This window comes from Erinaceus europaeus, chromosome 8 (assembly GCF_950295315.1).
Source record: "Erinaceus europaeus chromosome 8, mEriEur2.1, whole genome shotgun sequence".
Classification (NCBI taxonomy): Eukaryota; Metazoa; Chordata; class Mammalia; order Eulipotyphla; family Erinaceidae; genus Erinaceus; species Erinaceus europaeus.
The window spans coordinates 120014434-120038346 of NC_080169.1; the positions used below are offsets into that span (position 1 = coordinate 120014434).

At 38.4% G+C, this 23913-nt stretch overlaps 1 protein-coding gene across 1 annotated transcript in view; it reads left to right on the forward strand.

Moving 5' to 3' along the window:
• CNTNAP2 (contactin associated protein 2) overlaps positions 1-23913 on the forward strand; it is a 2382269-nt gene that overhangs the window by 1500685 nt on the left and 857671 nt on the right. The window lies entirely within an intron of this gene.

Sequence of the window (23913 nt, forward strand, 5' to 3'; positions counted from 1 at the left end):
GGGGGTAAGTGTGCGTGGCACAGAAGTATAAGGACCAGCTCAAGGATCCTGGTTCCAGCCCCCAGCTTCCCGCCTTCAGGATGTGGTCGCTTCACAAGTGGTGAAGCAGGTCCGCAGGTGTCTATCTTTCTCTCCCTCCCCTCTGTCTTCCCCTCCTCTCTCAATTTCTTTCTGTCCTATTCAACAGCAATAAAAACAATAACAGTAACAACAAGGACAACAAAATGGAAAAAAAATGACAGCCAGGAGCAGTGGATTTGTAGTGCAGGCAAAGAGCTCCAGCAATAACCCCGGAGGCAAAAAAAAACAGCATCATTCTAGTGAGCTATTCGGACAAGCCACTTAAAGTTTGTCTTTTTTCTGTTTCTTTTTTTTTTTTTTTGCCTCCAGGGGCTTGGTGCCTGCATTTTGAATCCATTGCTCCTGGAGGCTATTCCCCCCCTTTGTGTTGCCCTTGTTGTTTATTATTGTTGTTGTTGGATAGGACAGAGAGAAATAGAGAGAGGAGGGGAAGACAGAGAGGGGGAGAGAAAGACAGACACCTGCAGACCTGCTTCACCACCTGTGAAGCGACTCCCCTGCAGGTGGAGAGCCGGGGCTCAAACCTGAATCCTTACTTTGGTCCTTGTGCTTTGCACCACATGAACTTAACCTGCTGCGCTACTGCCCAATTCCCCCCATTTAAAGTTTTTCATGCCTGATTATGAGAATTCGGGGGGGGGCATAATCAGCTTTGAGAAAATTTGATCTTTACTCTGGACACTAATTGCAGTATAAGAAAAACTGTATCTTATCTATCAAAGGGAAATACAAGAACAAAAGTACTGTGGGGTATCTGATGAGAGATACAAGGTCACACCAGGTCACATGGTTATGCACGTGACTTTCATGCCTTACGTCTTAGTTCCTAATTTCAATACCCAGCACCACCATAAGCCAGAGCTGTGCAGTATTCTGTGCTCTCTTTATGCGTTTCTCTCATTAAATACAGAAATAGGTTTAATAAAAAGCAGCCTGGAGAGATACCATAATGGTAATGAAAGTGTCTTTCATGCATGGGTTTTGAGGCACCAGGTTCAGCCCCACACACCACCACAAGCCAAGGCTGAACAGTTTAGTGGAGCACTCAGATTCTGTCTCTCTCTCTCTCTTTCTCTCTCTCTCTCTCTTTCTCTCCTTTCTCTCTCAAGTTCAAGCCCCTTCTCTCCACCTGCAGGAGGGAAATGAAGTAGGGCTGCAGATGTCTCTCTGTCTCTCTCCCTCTCTGTCTCCTTCTTCCCTCTCAATTTCTGTCTCTATCCAATAATAAATATATTATAAATAAATACATTACATACATTTTAAGAAGATATTTAAGTGGGGAAGTTTCATAGTTCCCACTATTTGGAGACTGTGGTGACTTTGTTTCAGTGTTAAAACTTGGAGCCTACTTTCAGCAGCTGGTTTTACATTTGAGCAAACTCACCCATTTATGAGCATTGCTAAGATAGCTTCTCAGTCGACCTGTGACTTCTGAACAGGTGCCCATGAACTACAAGAATACAACCCCAGGTAATTTAGGGCCCTACAGTCTGAGCAGGATTGGTGCTGCTTTTTGCAGGTGTGTGTCACATGGTTTAGAAAACTCAGTACCGGAATTAGAAAAGACATCTCCAGGAACCTATTAACCTTCCGGAAAACTTAACCTTTCTCTTCTGACAAGAGTGAAGGGGGTAGGAATTTAATAAAAGTCTAACCACAGACACACTTGAAGGGTCAGGGCTCAGGATGGAGCTGCCAACACAGCAACTAACTTTAAGAAGACATCCTGGTGACCTTTAATAACTCCAGGTCTGCAGCTGCTCATTGTAAGGGAACTGCCTTTTTCAATTCCCATTTGAGAAACAGACACTTCATTTGACAGAATCATAGTTTTTAATCTTATTTTTGATACAGTGGAATTGACTATGGAATAACTGGGTATTGGCCTGTTATGCAGCCCTAAGATTCTCAGGAAATACTTTCGTAATTATATTTATTCATTTGACAGAGAGAGCCAGAAATTGAGAAGAAAGGGAATATAGGAAGGGAGAAAGATAGAGAGACACCACCAGCACTGCTTCACCTCTGGTGAAGCTTTCCTCCTGTAGGTGGGGACTGGGGACTTGAACCTGGATCCTTGTGCAATATAATGTGTGAACTTAACCAGTAGCACCAGCACCCAGTCGAGAAAGTCCTTCTCAGTAGTGATGGGTGAGTTTCTTATTATCCTCATCTAGGTGTTTCTGATCTCCTGTGTCCTTAAGGTTCATCGCTCTGTATCTAGAACAAGTAGGCAGAGTTGACTGGCACAGAAGTAGACTTTGTTTTGCCAAAGTTCCTCTCTGTGTGTTTTCAGTTTTATCTCTTAATCTCTCTTTAACGTTTTAAAAATCGAATAGCCCTGAAATGGAGATTTGATGGTGTGCTATGCTAATTTCATCACCTATGTGTAGGCAAGTAGAACGAAAGGGAAATTATCATTATACATGATCAAGTACCCAGGCTGCCATTGGATAATGAATAGGTAGGAACCATAGATATTAAATAATTAGCTTAAGATGCACAGGTCATGAAGAACAGTAATGAAATTACCTGTTATAAGTGACTTTCTAAATCATATATTATTCACAGTCTCCAAGACCTGTGCTGACATTTCTGGCCTCACCATCCTCTTTTAATCAGCTAAAATGAAGAAATATCTCTTAGAAAATCAAAATAACACTATCAGTGAGAAGAAAGGCTTGATTCAGACAATAGATAGAAATTCCCAATGTCTTATTCAGAGTGATTCTTAACAATGGATGAAAGAAATAATCTGATAAATATTTTACTTAAATAAAACAAAAACTAATCTGAGGGCAAATTTACCTTTGTGTATGAATGCAGTGGCTTAACTAACAAAAAACTTAAGTTAACAGTCCAGTACAAATCGTATTATATCATAACTAAATGGTAATCTATCAGAAATATAAGATCAATCTCTTTTTAGAATTTCTATTTAATCATTCTGCATAGAGACAGAGAGAACTTGTGAGGAAAGGGGAAGATAGAGAGGAGGGTAAGAGAGATACTTGCAACATTGTTTCACTGCTTGTGAAGCTTCCACCTGGAGGTGAAGACAGTGGGGTTGAACCCGGGTCCTTGTGTTCCTGAAATGTGCCCACTCAACTACATGCACCATCACCCAGTCCCTAAGATAATTCTCTATTTAGAACTTTAGTAAGTTTAGTGTCAAGAGTTATTACTTTAATGCAACCAATGTAAAAATAAGTATACTACCACCTTTAAGTGGTGCTGAAAGGAAATTGGACAGAGGTCCCAAATCCTTTTGTGCTTATACCGACTTGTTCCAGCAGTCAGAGCAAGTTGATAAATGGCTTTAGATATTCTCAGCTGCCCAGGACCCCAGTCTGTCTTTAAAGAGAGTCTCTGATGATACACAGCAGAGAGGGACAGGATCCAATTGATTATAAGGACACAGAATTATTTTGCTTTAGTTCCTTATTTCTTTTATTTTCCAGAGAAGAGAGAAATTAAGAGGGAAGAGGGAGCTAGAGAAGGAAAAAGAAAGACCTACTACTTCAATGCTCATGAAGTCCTCTCCCACCCCAACCTGGGGAGGTAGGGAAAGAGGAGAAGGAGGAGAAAAAGAAGGAGGAGAAGGAGTAGGAGCAGTAATTATGAGGATGTGTATTCATCGAGCTCCTATTTAACCATTAAAATTTACAACATTGTGGCATTCCAGACCTAGATATCTTGAACAGAAGGTGATTGTGCTGAGTAGAATGAGTAAAGAACCAGATGGTTTCCCTAATGTGTGACACATAGATAACTAAAGTCTACAAAGCTGTAAAACAAAATACTAATAAAAAATATTAACCAAATTTTCCCATAGACTTTTAAAACTAGAGGGAGGGAGTAGATAGGTGTTTCCAATGAATGTGGTAGAATGTGCCTCAGTGGTGGGAATAGCATAAACTATATTCCTTAGTCAAATAAAACAAATCTTTTCTTTTTTTTCATTTGCAAGGTAATTTTGAAGGCCTTCATCCTGCAATTGGCCTTTGGTTGCACCCAGATCAGATGGGTTCCATGAGAAACCAGCCAGAATTGTCATTAATATCATAAAGGTTCTTTGTTTGTAAGTTCCTGTTGTTATCGCTGGGCTGGCTTCACGGGTGGGTAACAGAGACGACCAGAGACACACGACTGAGCTGAGAACGCAATTTAATCTTTATTGATGCGCGGGCAAACATGTGCTCTTCTGTCTTTCTCCTAGGCACAGAGAGAGACTCCTAAACTAATCACCACACAGATCTGTCCTGCAGCCTTCCCCTCCAGCAGCTGAGGCAGGAACTAGGGGGCGGGGAAAGGGGAAGCACAAAACTAGCAGGGGCTAAACCACAATCTTCCAGAGACAGGGGGATGAGACCAAACCAATGTGAAGCATAGCAACAAGTTCCCTTCCTCTGTGAGTTTTGTGTAAGAGAATTGGGTAGCAGGGGCCAGGCGTTGGCACACCTGGTTAAGTACACACATATTGCAGTGTACAATGACCCAGGTTCAAGCCCCTGTCCACCACCAGCAGGGGTAAAGGCTGCAGCTGTCTTTCTGTCTCTTTCCCTCTCAATCTATCCCTCCCTTTCCAATTTCTCTCTGTCTCTCTCCAATAATAAATTTTTAAAAAATATTTAAAATAGAAGACAATTGGGTCGTTGGAAGACTTCCATTGGCAAAGAGACAGAAACAAATGTCGGTTAGGATGTGAGGAAAAAAGGAGTATTTTTATCTTATCAGTGGAAATGCAAAATAGATATTTAAAAAAAAATGTAGCTACCATATAACCTAGCAATTCTTCTTGGTATCTGTCAAAATATCATAGAAAAGTACACATTTAAAGAGATCTATGCATACCTATGTTCATCCATGACAATACTAGTTGTAATAGACCAAATATGGAACCAGCTGAAGATGCCCACTGTCAAAATAAATATAAATTAAAAAGTATCCAGTGAGAAAACATAAAAGATCCTCTCTACCACACCTGTCCAGGCAGCTCTGTGTAGGTGGGCTCACAGAATTGAAGGCTGAGCTCTGTGTTCTACATCTGTCTATAGCAGTCGAGCAGAAATTTTGCTGTTCTGCTTAGTTAATTGTTTTGAATACATTGACTAATTATTCTGGACATATTCTTGCAGGGGTTTTTTTGTGGGGGGAGTATATATTCTGAGTTTACCTCCATCACAACTAGCTAAGAATAAAAATAATTTTTGATATGCAGAGGGGAGAAGGGCTAAAGAAACTGCTTCATTTCTCTTCTCTCTACATCTATGATAGAAACCTATTACTCCAGCTGAATTGTAAATGTTTATAAATGAGATTGACTTTATAGTAATGACCAAAACAGTCAACACTAAAATTGGATTAAGTGCCCAGCATAGTGCCATGTTTCATCTTAAGTAATTAATTATAGGAATCCATGCTGAGTCATAAGCCCCTCAAAATTCAGTTTATTAATGACCCGAGACATGAACAAACACTCAGCTGCTACACACACATGCTAATACCATGATATCCTACAGAGTGTAAAAGAAGGATCAAGAATCTCTAACGAGAAGCAAATTGTCAATTTTTCTATAAGGCAATCAAACCACTTTTAAGTAAGACAATAGGCCTACAGAACTGAGCTATTTGAAATTAGAATGAAGCATGCCAAATTATGCAATGACCATTTGTAAAGCCAGGTTTCTATTAATAAAAATGGTATGTTCATTGTTATTACTTTTTAAAAATCTTTTTTCTTTCTTTTTTTCAATTTTTATTTATTCCATTTTGTTGCACTTGTTGTATTATTGTTGTTTTTATTGATGGTGCTGTTGTTGGATAGGACAGAGTGAAATGGAGAGAGGAGGGGGAGAGAAAGGCAGTCACCTGCAGACCTGCTTCACCACTTGTGAAGCGACTCCCCTGCAGATGGGGAGCCGAGGGCACGACCCGGGATCCTTATGCTGGTCCTTGCACTTTGTGCCACATGTGATTAACCCACTGTGCTACTGCCCGACTCCCTTGTTATTACTTTTTAAGATCATCATTTCCTTGTTAATTTTTTTTTGTCTTGTTTTGCGTGGTATGCTCAGGTCTCCAACTAACACCGTGCTGCTGTCAATATCACCCTTAAGACTTTTTTAAAAATATATATTTGGTTGCAGCTGTATTGGGTGGGTATTTATTATTTAAGTCTTCCTGCCAGATTCATCCTCTGAACAATATGTGGTATCCATGCCCATTGCTTTTCACTGTTTTTATTTTGCCTGAAAATCTAATTTATCTGTTACTAGAATATCTGTTCCTACCCTTCTGTTTGCATTATTGCCTTGGAGTACCTTGTTTCAGCCTATCCACCGTAGCTTCTGTTTATCATTATTTTGGATGTGTTTCCTGGGGACACAGAATAAGTGGCACTTGCTTTTTAGTTCATTCAAGCACTCTGAAGCTTTTGACTGCTGAATTTAAGCCATTCACATTTAGGGTGATTATTGATAAATGTGGTTTGCTTATGGCCATTCTAGGTTTTGTTTTGAGGTTGTTTTTTATTCTTGTTAACTCTTTTTCTCTCTCTCTCTCTGTGTGTGTGTGTGTGTGTGTGTGTGTATGTGTTTTCTGTAGTGGTTTGCCTGCAAAATATATATATATATATATTTTCCTAGTTGTCTTTGTGCTATATTTTGTTTTGTGGTCATCATGAATTTTATGTTTAACTTACAAATATGTGTAAGAGTCTTTTTTTTAAACTTTATTTATTTTCCCTTTTGTTTCCCTTGTTGTTTTATTGTTGTAGTTGTTATTGTTGTTATTGATGCCATCATTGTTAGATAGGACAGAGAGAAATGGAGAGAGGAGGAGAAGACAGAGAAGGGGAGAGAAAGATAGACAACTGCAGACCTGCTTCACCGCCTATGAAGCGACTCCCCTGCAGGTGGGGAGCTAGGGGCTCGAACTCGGGTCCTTACGCCAGCCCTTGCACTTTGCACCACGTGCACTTAACCCGTTGTGCTACCGCCCAACTCCCACAAGAGTCTTTTTTAAGTTGGCCTTGGTTCACCAATGTTGGATAATGTCACTCTATTTTGCTCTCTCCTTTCCTGTAACTGGTTTTCCCTTTTTAAAAATTTATTTTTATTTTATTATTTATTTATTTTATTACCAGAGCACTGCTCAGTTCTGGCTTATGGTGGTGGTGATGGTGGTGATGTGTGTGTGGGGGAGGGGGGCTTCCTTTTTGTTGTGTTCCTTGTTCTGTTTAAATACTGATCATCTCATTAAAGTTGGAATTTCTTTGTTTCTTCTTCTGTGGGATTCCTCTCAGTAATTCTTGTATGGCAGGTTTAGTAGAAGCAAATTCCTTTTGTTTCTGAATATTTGAATAGATCACTATTTCTCTCTCAACTTTGAAGGATACTTTAGTAGGATACAAAATTTTTGGCTGGAAATTCTTGTCTATTAATATCTGAATATTTCATTCCACTTCCTTGTTGCCTCTAGGGTTTGTGATGAGAAATCTTATGAAAGCCCTTTGGTTCTGCCTTTGTATGTGACTTTTTTTTTTTTTTTTTGCATTCTTTAGCAGCCTGCATTTTTTTTTCCTTGTTCCTGGTTTTGGATAGTTTTACAATGTGATGTGTTTTGGTGTGGGTCATTTTGAATTCAAACATTTAAGTGTGGGGCAGGGTGGATAACATAAAGGTTATGCAAGGAAACTTTCATGCTTGAGGCTTTCGAGTTCCAGTTTCAATCCCCTACACCACCATAAGCCACAGCTGATCTGATCTGTGTTCTTGTAAAATAAATAATAATAATAATAATAATAATAATAACAATAAATAAAATAAAATAATTTAATTGTGCATTCACCTTCTTGGATTTCTAAATTATGAAAATTGCTAAGGAATGGAAATTTTTCTGCTAAAGTTACTTTGAGTTTATTCTCTGCTCCTCTTTCCCTCTTTTTCCTTGGGGGTCTCAAGAATTCTGATGTTCATCTTTCTGATGCTATTTCATAGAGAAATCCTTCCTTTTTTCCCTAAACTTTTCCTCTCCAAGATTTTTCAATTCACAGAGTGTGGTGGCTGTGTTTTCTAGTGTTTATATTCTCTCCTTCACCTGATTAAGTTTACTTCTGAGACCTCTTACCTCAACCTGAATTGCATTGCAAGTATCCTTTAGGACCTGAAGTTCTGTTTAAAGTTCTTTTCTCCCTGATACTTTGTAATTCTTGGTAAAATGATAACTGAGTTATTAAATCTGAATGTTAGTTTCTTGATTTCAGAATGAGTTTCCTGAACTCTATCATTTTCTTCTGGATCTGAGCCTGGTCATTTGGGTTTCTGTCCTTGCTGTGTATTTGCTTCTGCATTGAGTGCACTTTCCTTGTTATAACATCAGCAGGCACTGTGGCTGAGGTGTTTGATTTCCCTGCTTATATATCTTGCTGGGGGCAGCAGGTATGAAGGGGACATTTTATCCTGAATCCCAAGGCCAGGCCAGTGTCTTCAATATCAATATAAGGTCTCTCTGTTGCTATTCCAGCCTCTGTAAGGCAACAACATTGAAAACTCAAGAAGTCACAGTTGTAGATTGGTTTATTTTTAGGTGATCTTTATCTTTTTAACAGGGTGTGTGTGTGTTAAACTTGGAATCAGAAGTGGTTTGCTTTAACTACCAATATACCACCTTGGTACAAGCTGTCCCTGAGCACAGATTTTTAGCCCTGGGGATTATTCCCTCATACTCTTTAGGCAGAAATCATATATATATATATATTTTTTTTTTTTTTTTTCTGGTCATTTGCTAGTGAACCAGGGAGAACAAAATGACTCTGCTGTTTGTCCGTAGACCCGCCTCTGGGAGTCTCCAGCAAATTGTGTCTGAATGTCGTTATGGTGAATGAAGTCAAGGCTTTGCACATGCACAGTATCACCATTGAATGATAATCATGGATGAAATTCTTCATTCCTTTGTGTGTGTGAGAGAGAGAGTGAGAGAATGAGAGAGAGAGAGAGAGAGAGAGAATGAGAGAGACATATGAAAGGCAGATGAAAAAAGGATACCAGAACACTGTTCATCCCCATATATGGACCTCCCCTAGGGTCTGACTTCCATGATGTTTCCAAGTGATGCCAGAGTCTGAACCCAAAACACTGAACATGGTAGAGTGTGTACTGTTCAGAGCGAGTTATCTGTCTGCACCTAGTGAATTTTTTATTGACTTAATGTAGATATGATTTTTCTCAGTCTAAAGAATTGATGAATAGTAGAATTGTGGGTTCATAGTAACAACTTAATTTTTTTGTATTAATTACTTTTTAGGTAAAGACAGAGAAACACTGAGAGGGAAGAGGAAGACACAGAGGGAGAAAGAGTGAAACCTACAATGCTGTGAAGCATATCTTCTGCAGGGAGGGAACAGGGCCTTGAACCTGGGTCCTTGCATACAATCACACATGTGCATTACAAGGTGCACTGCCACCCTCCCCCCCAGTAACAATTTATAGTGTAGTTGTTAATAACTTTGTGGTATCTATTATAAGCTAATGACTACAGTTCAATCCTGCTACTAAACCACTTAGTTCTTAATCTTAAAATTCTAATTAGAGATTAAGAGTGACTAATGAGGATATATTAGAATGTAAATGAATGTGAAGTTTACATCTAGGAATAGAAACAGAATATTATTCATCCAGAATTCCGTGTCATATTCAATCACATATAAAAGGAATTGGAATATCTTGTACCACTTTCAGTTTTGCATTTAAAGTTCTGTAGGGAAATTGTGAGGATGTGGTTGAGCTTGGCAGGACTTGACTTGAGGGGACATCTATCCTGTCAGTCTCTCTCTCTCTCTCTCTCTCTCTCTACTGAGAAGTCCAAAGAGGAGGGACATAAACCCCCAAGGTTTGCCTCATCTTATGAGACTCCATGTCTCACAAGCACCCTGAAATCCTGATACTATGGCCTGCTCCTTTATTATCTACATAATCATTATTTTGCCTGAAAGATCCCCACCCACTCCATTCCTTTGATCTACCTTCTTTCTACCCTCAAAACCCTTCCTACCTGCAGGGTATTATTAATCCCACCAGGTAAAACCCTCACAACAATTGCTAGGAAGTTCCTACCTTTCCCAGTCCCTTTGCCTTTCTCCACCCCTTTCCAAACCATATCAAGCCATTTCCATTTCCAACTTGCCACAACTACTCTTAAAAGTCTTGACTCTCTGATCAATAAAGAATTGAATCACCTCGTCACCACCAGCTCTGTTCCTGGGTCATCTCTCTCGCATCACTGAGTGAGTAGCAGCACAGGCTGCCTCCGGTCTCATTCTCTCCAACCCAGAGAGCACATGCCTGAGAAGAGACACCCCCATGCTAGCCTGGCAAAGTTCCAGATGGAATATAAATATTATATATGTGCAATTCAACATAGTGTTATAAGTTTTCATGTTTAATTCATATAGAATGGGTCACCAGTATGCTAAAGCATCCAAATACAGTTCTTATATGAAATAATACTACATACTCGAGCTCTATATAATGCTACAAACTAATATTACATTTGAAAAACTTCCCATGCTCTTTTTATATTCGAGTATTTTCTGAGACAAGTTATATATGTTTATGAAATATGCGTGAAAGAGAGAGAGAGGAATTAAATGTAGCACTGCTGAGCTCTGGTTTATGGTGGTGCTTGAGATTGTCTTGGAACTGCTGAGGCCTCAGGCCTAGTATCTAGAAAGCATGATTTCTTCAGTACTTTCCAACCAATTCTGAGATTCTCTCTCTCTTTTCTTTTTTAAATATATTTATAAAACAAAAGATAAAAATGTAGACAAAACCATAAGATAAGAGGAGTACAATTCCACACAGTTCCCACTACCAGAGTTTCATATCCCAACCTCTCCCTTGAAAGCTTTCCTGTTCTTTATCCCTCTGAGAGGATAGACAGGGGTCATTATGGGGTGCAGAAAGTGCAAAGTTTGGCTTCTATAATTGCTTCTCCCCTGAACATGGGTGTTGGTAGGTCATTGATACTCCCAGCCTGTCTCTATCTTCCCTAGTGGAGCATGGCTCTGGAGAGGTGGGATTCCAGGATACATTTCGTGAGATCATCTGTCCAGGGAAGTCAGGTTGGCATCTGCAACTTGGTGGCTAAAAAGAAGCATACAATATAAAGCAGAACAAATTATTTAGTAATCAGGAACCTAAAAGGAAGAATAGAGCAGATGAGATTTAGGGTCTCCATTTCGGGAAAGCTAGTAGGTCTATTTTAAGTATATCGCAAGGGGCCCATAACTTTACTGTTTTTTACCTGAGTCCAACAGCTAACATACAGGTGGACCAAAGGTAATATCTGGGGGGATGGTGTCAGAGTTGGAAATAGGACTAGAAAGTGGTTGAGGGAAGAAAGTAGCTCCCAAATATGGGAAGAGTATATCAAGCATCATCTCCACAGAACATCTACATTGATTAGTCACTTAACATCCTTTGCTAAACCACTCTGTAGGCTTCTGGAGTATCTTGCCTCCCCTCTAAGGTACCACTTACCACACTGTGCTAGTTTTACTCTGTCCCCTTAGAATCCTCTGTACTCACACACTGCATGGAACATAAAAAGACCTGTAGAAACTATTCTCCATTTACAGACAAAGACTAAAATATTGCTCAAGTCTCATTAAATTTTTCATCAGAGAGTCTTAAAGGCATCTTTCTGGACAACGTTCCAGTCCTCAGCCTCTCTGATAATTTAATCAATTTACTTATTCTGCCGATTTCTTTTTGGGGTTAAAAATGCAAATTCTCTAAGAAAGCCCTAGAGATATCGATGTATTCAGTTATGTACAAAGACAAATAAGGTACCCTTTAGCAATTTATTTAAGAACAAAGCAAATTAATGAGATAGCCGTCCTATATTGTGCTGAAGGGATTTGAGTAAATGAATCAAAGCCCTAAAATGTAAATACAGTTGACATTATTTATTTCTATATTCTTTCTTGAATAGAAAGAATATTCTTTTCTTAAATATACATAGTGGAAAAGTGTAGAGTCAACTGGAGGCTATCCACCAGTAGATTTATTAAGGGGAGAAATAGCAGGGATGGCCAGATTAATTTAGAAAGTGCTAAATGTAGAAAAAGAAGTGCAAGAAAAATTCATCTGAATAACTATATTGTCTTACAGGTCCTATCTCAGTCTTTACAAAGCAAGATACTAAATCTGAGTTAAAAAAAAAAAAATGAGTGAGCAAACCACCTCCCACTACTCCTTGATATTTATACGATTAGATTTGGACACAGGAGTCCTCTATCTGTTGATAACAGAAGAGGGGATAAGTATGTAACACGCAAAGGTGAGGGAATGCTAATCTGAGAATTTGATCTTTGGCAAAAGCAAGCTGTGAGACCTTTAGAAAATTATTTATTAAATTTGGTCATAATCGAGTGCAACTTTACAGGAGGTATTAAGAACATGTTTATTCTCCTTCTTATTTTTATTTAGGAAATGTTTTCAAAAATTATTGTTGTTAGGAGTTGGGCGGTAGTGCAGCGGTTTAAGTGCAGGTGGTGCAAAGTGCAAGGACCAGCATAAAAAACACGGTTCAAGCCCCAGGCTCCCCACCTGCAGTGAAGTCGCTTCACAGGAGGTGAAACAGGTCTGCAGATGTCTTTCTCTCCCCTTCTCTGTCTTCCCCTCCACTCTCTATTTCTCTCTGTCCTATCCAACAATGACAACATTAGAAACAACAACAATAATAACTACAACAGTAAGGCAACACAAGGAAATAAATAAATATATTTTTTAAAAGATTTAAAAAAAAGAAAATTATTGTTGTCACAGAAATACAACATCAAACATCTCGGTCCAAATTCCTGCTCTTTCACCTTTAGAGGAGGAAGCTTCACAAGCAGTGAAGCACGTCTGCAGTTGTCTGTCTTTCTCTCACTGTCTTTATCTTCTCTCCCCTCTTAATTTCTCTCTGTCCTATCCAATAAGATTGGGGGGAAAATGGCCACTAGAAGCTGTAGATTCATAGTGCAGGCATCAAGTTCCAGCGGTAACCCTGGAGGCAACAACAACAATAATATAGTAACAATAATTATATAAAAGGAGATACGATATCACAGCTTCTCCAAATAGGTGTCAAAGGCGCAGATTTTTGTTTGTTTTATATTTTTACACCTCCTTCAAGTTCTCTGATTATTGTTGTGCTTATAAAAGATCAGAGGTTCCCTGTACTGGTTCCTTCAATTCAGTAATTCATCAACACATAGTATTAAGGACCCACTGACCTCAAAAAATGTGAAATATGATTGAAGTACTATAAAAACAATTTTGGAATAAAACTGAGCTCCCATGCCCTGTGACAGTTAAGCTAGTATCTTCTAGTCTTCAATGGGATAATCACTTGTCTTTGTCCACCATATTTAAATCCCCCTTTCTTATAATGATGGTGTCTATTCTTAACTTCTTAGTCAGCTGAAATCTCCAGTCCTCTTAGAAATATATCTGTCACAAATTGACTTTGATAAAGACATTTTTAACCAGCTCAATTTACAATAAAGTTTGCCTTCCCAGAGAAATAACTTGTTTTTCAGGAAAAGAAAAAAAAAAAAAGACAATGAAGATAATAACAGAACTATAGCAGATATTTAAATAATTTACTATACTCTTTGTTCTGAAGGGGTTATAAAGATAATGCCAGGAATGCTCATTTTTTACTTCCTTATTGTACAAATACTAAAAATTTGCATAAACATGCTATAATTTCTTGTATCCAGTGTTTAAAAAATACAAAGAAAAATGATATAGTCAGATTTTAAAGAATGTGGCCGGGCAATCAGATTATTTAAAGACAATAAGTATATACTTATTTAATCAATTTTTATAAATGATAATTAATTATCTGAATGTTATATAATTCTCAAAGATTTTAGCTTGCAACTATGGTAGTCCACTGTATCTTGATACAATAATGAAATATAAAAAGTTCTAAAGCAACATCATACCCAGATACTTTTATGCCCCAAACATACTTTATCATATTGGGCCCATTTAATACCATTGAGATTCCATTCTTTAATTCCTCTGTCTGTAAATAATGAGATTTAAAAGGATCTAGAATTATCTTTTAATCCAGGTTACAAGAACAAATACTAGAATTAAAAACAGTCAAGCAATAGGATAAAATAAAAGGACACTTTAGGACAATTTCATGTCACTATAATCTTTGCAGGTTATTGGCTTAGGTTCTGAAGCAGAAGTTAAAATACTTTCAACAGTATTAGTGGAAGTAAACATAGCATTGTTTATCCAAGACTGTATACATGATCTGCATGGCAAAGAGGTTTACCTACAGTAATGCTCTACTGATGTATTACCTTTGAGTTTTGTCCTATCTGCAGTTATTTAAATTATATTGATGATTATGTATCCTGCTACTTTACTAAATTTATTAATTGTTTCTAATAGTTTATTTGTGGTGTTTTTTATTTTATTTTATTTTCATTTATTATTATATAGAGACAGGGAGAAATTGAGAGAGGAGCAGGAGATAGAGAAGGAAAGAGACAGAGAGACATAGGCTTTACTCTACCACTCATGAAGCTTTCCCCCTGCGGGTGAGGACCAGGGGCTTGAACCCAGGTCCTTGCACACTGTAATGTGTGCACTTAACCAGATGCACCACTGTCTGATGCCTTTTGTGAAGTCTTTGTTCTCTAGGTCCATCGTCATGTCATCAGCAAATAGCGATAGTTTGATTTATTCCTTTCCAATCTGTATGCCTTTGATAATGTCTTTCTTGTCTGATTGCAGTGGCAAGGGCCACAAGAGCTATGTTGAATAACAGTGGAGATAGTGAGAATCCTTGTTTGGTTCCTGATTTTAGGAGGAAAGCTTTCAGCTCTGCCCCATTCAGAATAATGTTAGCTGGGTTGCTGTCATCAATAGTCTTTATTCTATTGAGCAATGGTCCTTCTATTTCCAGTTTGTGGAGAGTCTTTATCACAGGTGGGTGTTAGATCTTGTCAAATGCCTTTTTAGCACCCATTGATATGACCATGTGATTTTTAGCTTTCTTTTTGTTGACAGGGTGAATAACATTGACTGACCTGTGAGTGCTGAACCGTTCATTCCAAGATGAATCCCACTTGGTCTATTCTCTTGACATGTTGTTGGATTTGATTTGCCAAGATCTTCTTCAAGATTGTCCCATCATTAGTCATCAGGGATATAGGCTTATAGTTTTATTTTCTTGTAGAGTCCTTTCCTGCTTTGGAGATCAAAGTGCTGCTTGCCTCAGAGAATGTGTTTGGTAGTGTTTTCCCTTCTTCAATTTTCTGGAGTAGTTTGAGGACAATTGGTGTTAGTTCTTCTTTGAAAGTCTTACAGAATTTTTTAGTAAAGACATCTGGGCCTGGGTTTTTATTCTTGGGAAGAATTTTGATGACTGATTCAGTTTCTAGACTAGTGATTGGCTTTAGCTAGCTATCTACTTCCTCTTGGGTTAAGCTTAGAAGGTGGTAAGATTCTAGAATGCATCTGTCTCTTCTAGGTTTTCCAGTTTATTTCCATAGATGTTCACAATATTCACTTTGATTCTTTTCATCTTCTTGTAACATACTATCAGTAACAAGCTAAATAACTAACTAAATAAGCAATTATATTAATGAGATAGTATCTTTGAATAAATATGGATAGTTATTTTTGGTAAATATATTTGAGTATATTTTAAATTGCTGACTTTCCCTTTAAACTAAAACATGTCTATAGGTCATCCAGATAATTTTTCATCTGAAAAACAAACCAAACAATAGATTTATAGATTTATACACTATTTTGTGCAGGCTCAAGTCCATTTTGCTGAAGAATATAAAAGTAACTCTTAATTTCTCTGGTTTCATAAGGTCACCTCTAGCTTTCAAAACCTTGGACCAAGAGTCTATATGTGTTAAAAAAAATAAGAAAGAAAAGAGTCCTGGGAATTTTGTATTTCAAGTTTATGGAATTATTTAATAAGTAAATTACAAAATAATAACATATTTTGGTCCATCTATATGTATGTGACTTTTGTTTTAATTTTTGAATGAAGAAAGGAGCAAATTTACTGGACATATTTAAATCTGATTAAATTGAATAGATTTTTTTTCTTAAAATTAGTCATATCTAGGTTGGATGACATATATGCATGAGAGTTAATCTGAGACTATTTCATACTTATATAGTGAAAACAAGACTCTGTGAAGAATACATGTATTTATTTTTGTCAGGGGACATAACATTTCTTTAAGTTAATGCTTCCTATGTATGTTTTTTTTTAATTTTTAATTTTTTTTATTTAAGAAAGGATTAATTAACAAAACCATAGGGTAGGAGGGGTACAACTCCACACAATTCCCACCACCCAATCTCCATACCCCACCCCCTCCCCCGATAGCTTTCCCATTCTCTATCCCTCTGGGAGCATGGACCCAGGGTCATTGTGGGTTGCAGAAGGTAGAAGGTCTGGCTTCTGTAATTGCTTCCCTGCTGAACATGGGCGTTGACTGGTCGGTCCATACTCCCAGTCTGCCTCTCTCTTTCCCTAGTAGGGTGGGTCTCTGGGGAAGCTGAGCTCCAGGACATATTGGTGGGCCTATGTATGTTTTTATAAGCCATTTCTGCTTGCATTTTTTTAAAATAATGGTTTTATCAAGTGTAATATTTTTTAAACATGACCACAGTGAAATATGGGTATTTTTTAATGTTCTTCACTGTGAATATAAACAGGTGCATGTGTGTGTGTGTGTGTGTGTGTGTGTGTGTGTGTGTGTGTGTGTGTGTGTGTCTATGTGTCTTTGTGTGTGTGGTGTGTAATTAGAGTGGTACAATTCCATACAGTTCCCATCACCAAAGTCCCATGTACCCTCCTCATCCACTGGAAGGGTCCCTAGTCTTTATTCCTCTGGGAGTATAGATGAAAGCATTTTATGGGGTACAAAAGGTGGGAGATCTGGCTTCAGTAATTCCTAATAGGCTGGACATGGGCATTGACAGGTTGTTCCCTATGCCCAGCCTGTTTCTATGTTTAAAAGGAGGTATTTATTTATTTATTTTTCTTACTGCAGCATCATTCCATTTTGGCTTATGATAGTGGTAGGGTCTGAACCTGGGACCTGATATTTTCCCAGCCCCACTGTTAATATTCAGTCAACCAAAATTCAGTGTGAAATGTAAGGGCATAATTTCAGTTTGATTTTAGCATTGTAAAAACTGGAAAGCCTGTTGAAAAAGACATTATACTTCTAGTGGCATAAATTTTGTGCAAATGTTTCTAATCTGAAATTTCTATCAGTTACTTTCAAAATAATGATAGCTACTTCTACAAATCTGTAATCATAAACCATAAAACAAATTATTTTCTCATAATAGTTTTATTAGTAATACCACTTTTAAGATATTTAATCATCCTAATTGTAGAAAATATAATTTTATAGGCTCCTAGAGAAATGAATCATACTACTACATTATTTAATAAAAGAAGCCTATAAATGTATGGTGCCTTCACTTCTTTTACATTAACTTTTATTAGTATTTTGGTATTCCTCATACATTTGCTAACTTGGTAAAAACAATGTTTGCTTGACTAATAAGATTCCCGGCATTCAGGCATTCAGTTTTGCTGTTCGACTAATTATATCAGTGTCTAAAGACTTAACTATTATTTTTTTCAGATTGAAGGATTTATGTTTCTCCATCTGTAATTGAATAGAATTTCAGAAGATGTGAAAATTATACAAAGTCTGATCAAACAGGTTGATTTGATGTTTAGTGGGATTATGTTTGAGAGACAGAGAACATAAAATCCAAATGTTACTAAATGTTACTGAATGCAACAGTCTGTGCTACTCTGCATTCTTACACAAACAAAGTGGCTCTGAATTTTTTTGCAACCCTAAAAATGGTGCAAATCTATTCAGGATGTATTCAAGTATTATTTACTGAGCAGGTACTGTAAGCCAGAGGCCATAGTGGGGAATGGCTAGGGGAGGGCAACCATGCCCCCTGCCATCTTGAAAAGGATAGCCCAGTGGACAATGTAGCAAGTCCAGAAACACATGGAACATCGATACTAATTGTAACAGATTTGAAAAGAGAGTAAACATGGTGGAGGGCCGTGTGGGTGCCTACCTTAGATTGGAAAGTTAGAGGCGACACCTCAGAAAATTATCATTATAATTAACTGAAGAAAGAGAATGTGTGTGTATGTGTGTGTGTGTGTGTAGACTGGGGAAACTACATTAAGGAAGAAAATATGGGAGCGGTGATGGTGTACCTGGTAGAGCGCACATGTTACAATGGACAAGGACCTAGGTTCGAGCACCCTGTCCCCACCTGCAGAGGGAAAGCTTTGCAAGTGGGGAAATGGGGCTGTAGGTGTCTCTCTGTCTCTTTCCCTTTCTACCATCCCTTTCCCTCTTGATTTCTGGCTGTCTCTATCCAATAAATAAATAAATAAAATTTAAAAAAGAAATTAAAAAAGAGAGAAGAGACACCTATAGCACTGTCCATTGTTTGTGAAGGTACACACAGATACACACACACACACACACACACACATTGAATATTTTCCTATAAATTTAAAAGTCACATGGACCTTATTATATGAACTGCCCTTAGTGCATATCCTTTGCTTTTGTTTTAAATGAATTGTCTGATTCATAAAAACATATTTTGTTATAATTTACTTATCAATGTTTCCATACTTCAAAATTGATTATTTTTGAGTTGGAGAAATGTCATAATTATTATTTAAAGGGCTTATGCTTAAAGCTCTGAGCTCTGAGATCTGAAGTTCAATCCCCAGCACCACCATATGCTAGAGATGAGCAGTGCTCTGGACTCTCTCTCTCTCCCCATCCCCCCTTTCTCTCTGTACCATTTCTTTTATATAAATATATAAAAGATTAGATTAAAAATTGATTAAATTTACATAGATAATCTCTATACACCGATAATCTCTATACGTACATTCACACATGAGTATATATGTTACTTTATATAGTCAGATTTAACAATCTTAATTTTATTCTGGATTTTGTGTCTTCATTACAAAAATGTTGTTATAGATTACAAAATACACTTGAAAATACTTTTTTTTTACTTCTTTCTATATTTAAGATTCTAGTCTATCTGGAATTTATCTGGGTGTTGAGAAAGAAATAATTGATTTCACTCTGTTACTCATCAAATTAGCAATTGACTGCTGGTAGTATTTATTAATTCACTTCCCTACTCATTCAACAATCACTGTTAACACAATACATTCATATGTGGGTAGATTTTGTGTCTGTGTCTAAATTCAATGTTACTGGCCTCAATTTGAGTGCACCAGTGTTAGTTCATATTTTCTGTAGACCTATTATCTGTTTTATCATTTGGTGGGAATTATCTTCCCCTGTTATCATTTCAATGTTTTCATGGCTCTGATGTGATTATTCCAGACACATTTTAGGATTCATAGTGACTTATATACTTTCCCTTTAGAAACATTTCTACTAATATTCTTCTAGCAAGACTTAGGAACCTTAAATGTTTTTTTTTCTCCTTTTTTAAGTCACCTATCTTCATCTTTCCAACCTACAGTTTCCTGTGTACTCAGTTTCTCACTTATCTTTTGCCTAAGTAAAATCTTCCCAGTATGTTCTTAACAATTAGTGATTTAAGAAACCAAGAAGAAGTGGTGAAATAAAATATTCACAGGCAAGAAGTTATAAATAGAGATTATGCAATTACAACTTGATACAGCATTTATCTCACTACCTGCATCTTTGTGCATCTCAGATTTTACCTTCGTGAAAAGGCATTTCTTGTCTCTCCCTGTATATAATTTTTCTGTTGCAATTAACTTTTTACACCACAAAAAAGGGTGAGACCTATGATGACTTCGTAGCATTTCTAGAGAAGTTTCAGTTTACATCCATTTTAAATTTAACTCATTCGCCAAGAAAAAAAAAACAGTTTAAATTTAGATGTAGTCATCTTAAAAGTTTAGAGAGAGTTCAAACTTTGCAACCTTTAGTCAAATAAAAATGTTTTCTACTTTGTGGGCCCCCATAGGACCTTGCCCTCAATGTGGATCAACAAAGGTAGAGAATGTTCTATCCTCCAAAGGGAGGCTGGATAACATACTCTATCTTTCACCTGAGGAAGATGGGTTCTGAAATTGGGGCAGTTTGGAATGTTCCTACACATGACCACAGAATGTGAGCTCAGATCTACAGGGATGCAGAGGTCACATAGGCTCCTAAACTAAATAGGCCCCAGATCAGATCAAATCAATGGGGTTTAGAGTCAATATTTATACATCATTTCCATATTAGGGAGCTACTCTCTTCCTAGATCCAGATTTCTGTTCCTTTTCCAGCCATGACATCATCTCCCCAGACAATAACTTGGATCCACCTGCATATCAGATTTCAGGCTCAGGGAAAAAAAAAAACACTAGCATAGTCTTGGGCCCATTGGAATATAAATAAAATAGGCCTATTAGCTATCTACAAAATGGAGACCCCCAAATATTCATCTGGAATATTCCAGCCTTTAGGTTCATGATTAGTCAACAATTTGTTTGGCTTTATATGTTAACTCTCTTTCCAGCCATCAGGTTCCAGATGCTACCATGATGCCAACCAGCCTTCCCTGGGCAGATGACCCCACCAATGTGTCCTATAGCCCTGCTTCCCCAGATCCCCCACCCACTATGGAAAGAGAGAGACAGGCTGGATGTATGGATCCACCTATCAATGCCCATGTTCAGCGGGGAAGCAATTACAGAAGCCAGACCTTCCACCTTCTGCAACCCATAGTGACCTTTGGTCAATGCTCCCAGAGGGACAAAGAATAGGAAAACTATCAGTGGAGGGGATGGAATACGGAGTTCTGGTGGTGGGAATTGTATGGAGTGTACCCCTCTTATCCTATGGTTATTGTCATTGTTTCCTTTTTATACGTAAAAATTAAAAAATATATTTTCATTTTCCTCAAACTGAAAATCCCACTGTTGATAACTGTTTTGCAAACACAGAATGTCTGAGGCACTTTCATTAATTTACTTTGAAGAAATAATTAATTCAGCCTCTTAATATAGTTAAGTTTTTACAGTCACATTCTACTTCAAATTTATAATTGGAGCATTAAAATACATATACAGTTGATTATGTCTACTCTATTTTGCATACTGCTCCTAGTATGGTATCTTAAAATATCTGTTTATCAAGTAAAAAGTAACTTTGTTATCAGTGAACAAAGTTCCAGCCAAGGTTCAGTGCTTATCCTGAAAGTTGAATTCCAAGAGAAAAGCATTGATGAGGGGGAAATAGGTTTAGTTTACAGTCTAGCAAGTTGAGAAGATGTCAGAGTCACACATCTTCATAAACCATTTATCACTCTAATGGACATGGTAGGTTTTTAGAGGGAATGAATAATTTATAGGGAAGTTTGGGAAAGGAACTTTGTGCTGGTGAGGACAAAGGAGTCTGTCTTGTCATCAGGGCCTGGATGGTGGCACACTGGGTTAAGGACACACAGTGCCATGTGTAAGGACTCAGGCTTGAGCCCCCACTTACCCACCTGTAGGGGGAAAAGCTTCACCAAGTAGTGAAGCACATCTGCATATCTGGAGCCAGGTGGTGGTGCACTGACATTAAAATGTGAGTGCTCAAGAATTCAGGTTCAAACCCCTGGTCTCCATCTCAGGGAAAGATTAATGAGTGGTGAAGCAGGGCTTAAGTGTTTCTCTGTATCTCTCCTTCTCTATCCTCCCCTCCGCTCTCAATTTCTGTCTATCTAATAATAAATAGATAGAATTATTTTAGAGATTTGGGCAGTAGCGCAGCGGGTTAAGTGCACCTGGCAATGTGCAAGGACCGGTGTAAGGATCCTGGTTCGAGACCCCAACTCCCCACCTGCAGGGAAGTCCCTTCACAGGCAGTGAAGCAGGTCTGCAGGTGTCTCTCTTTTTCTCTCCCTCTCTGTCTTACCCTCCTCTCTCCATTTCTCTCTGTCCTATCAAACAACAATGACATCAACAACAATAATAACTACAACAATAAAAACAACAAGGACATCAATATGAAATAAATAAATATTTTTTAAAAATCATTATTTTGGGAGTCGGGCTGTAGCGCAGCGGGTTAAGCACAGGTGGCACAAAGCACAAGGACCGGCATAAGGATCCCGGTTCAAACCCCGGCTCCCCACCTGCAGGGGAGTCACTTCACAGGCAGTGAAGCAGGTTTGCAGGTGTCTATCTTTCTCTCCTCCTCTCTGTCTTCCCCTCCTCTCTCCATTTCTCTCTGTCCTATACAACAATGACAACAACAATAATAACTACAACAATAAAAAACAACAAGGGCAACAAAAGGGAATAAATAAATAAAATAAAATAAAAATATTTAAAAAATAATAATTTTATTTATTTTTTATTTTTATTTAAGAAAGTATTAATTAACAAAACCATAGGGTAGGAGGGGTACAATTCCACACAATTCCCACCACCCATTCTCCATATCCCACCCCCTCCCCTGATAGCTTTCCCATTCTCTATCCCTCTGGAAGCATGGACCCAGGGTCATTGTGGGTTGCAGAAGGTGGAAGGTCTGGCTTCTGTAATTGCTTCCCCGCTGAACATGGGCGTTGACTGGTCGGTCCATACTCCCAGTCTGCCTCTCTCTTTCCCTTCTTCTAGCGTTTGTCCTTCTTCCGTAGCCAGTCAACAGCATCAGGTTGAGCCTGATGTAAAGTTTCGAGACCTCCTTTGAATCTGGAGAGGTGGCAGTAGTTGACTATGTGGGTCATAGTCTACCTGTAGCCACAGGGGCAGTTCGGGTCGTCTCTGGCTCCCCAGCGATGGAACATAGCAGTGCACCGGCCGTGGCCTGTTCAATAGTGATTGAGGAGGGCCCAATCATAACGTGCTAGGTCAAAGCCGGGTTGACGCTTGCAGGGGTCTGTGATGAGGTGTTTGTTCTTTACCTCAGCTGACTGCCAACTCTGTTTCCAAGAGTCTGGAACAGAGAAGTTCAGTGTAGGCGTAGGAGAATTGCAGGAATAGATTTGTTGGTAAGATCGTTGGTAAGACGCCAGTTTGCTTTCCGAAAGTTCCATCTTAGTTTCTCCGAGCACAGAATCAGTGGGAGCTGGAGACCAATGTGGATGATAGCTGGGTGGTGATGACTGTGCCGGAAGACCTTGAGAACTTGTCTCATAGCGGGAAAGGCTTGGCCGTTGACTGTGCTTCTTCTTCTAGCGTTTGCCGTTGACTGTGTTAATCCAGCACATGTCGGGTGACGAGTCTTTATTCCATCTAGCACTGTGAAAAGAGCCTGGCTGTTTGGGATCGTATAATAGGGAGAGGTCATTCGCTGAAGCCCAGTTGGCTAAGATAGAGCCGTCAGCATGAGTAGAGGAATATCCCCATTCTTGGTGATGACTATTAAAGTCTCCAACATAAACGGCTGGGTGATTCGGGCTAGGCAGGACCTCATTATCTCATGAGGCACTGGGAGGCTTATATACGTTGACAAGCTGAATAGTTCCAATAGTAATGGAGTCGTAGAAGGTCGAAGAGGCCGTATGGTAAACGTCCACAAGATACGATTTAGTGTAGATGGCTCGGCCGTGATTAGGATGGAGATTATAGCATATTAAATCGAATCCACTGATGGTGAATTGAGCAGCTTCATCGACTGCAATATGTGTTTCTTGTAGGCAAATAACATCTGCCTGATGCTGTATCGCCAATTGACCAATAAGAACGCCTTTGGCAAAGGACAGCCCCTCAACATTAAGTTGGACGACT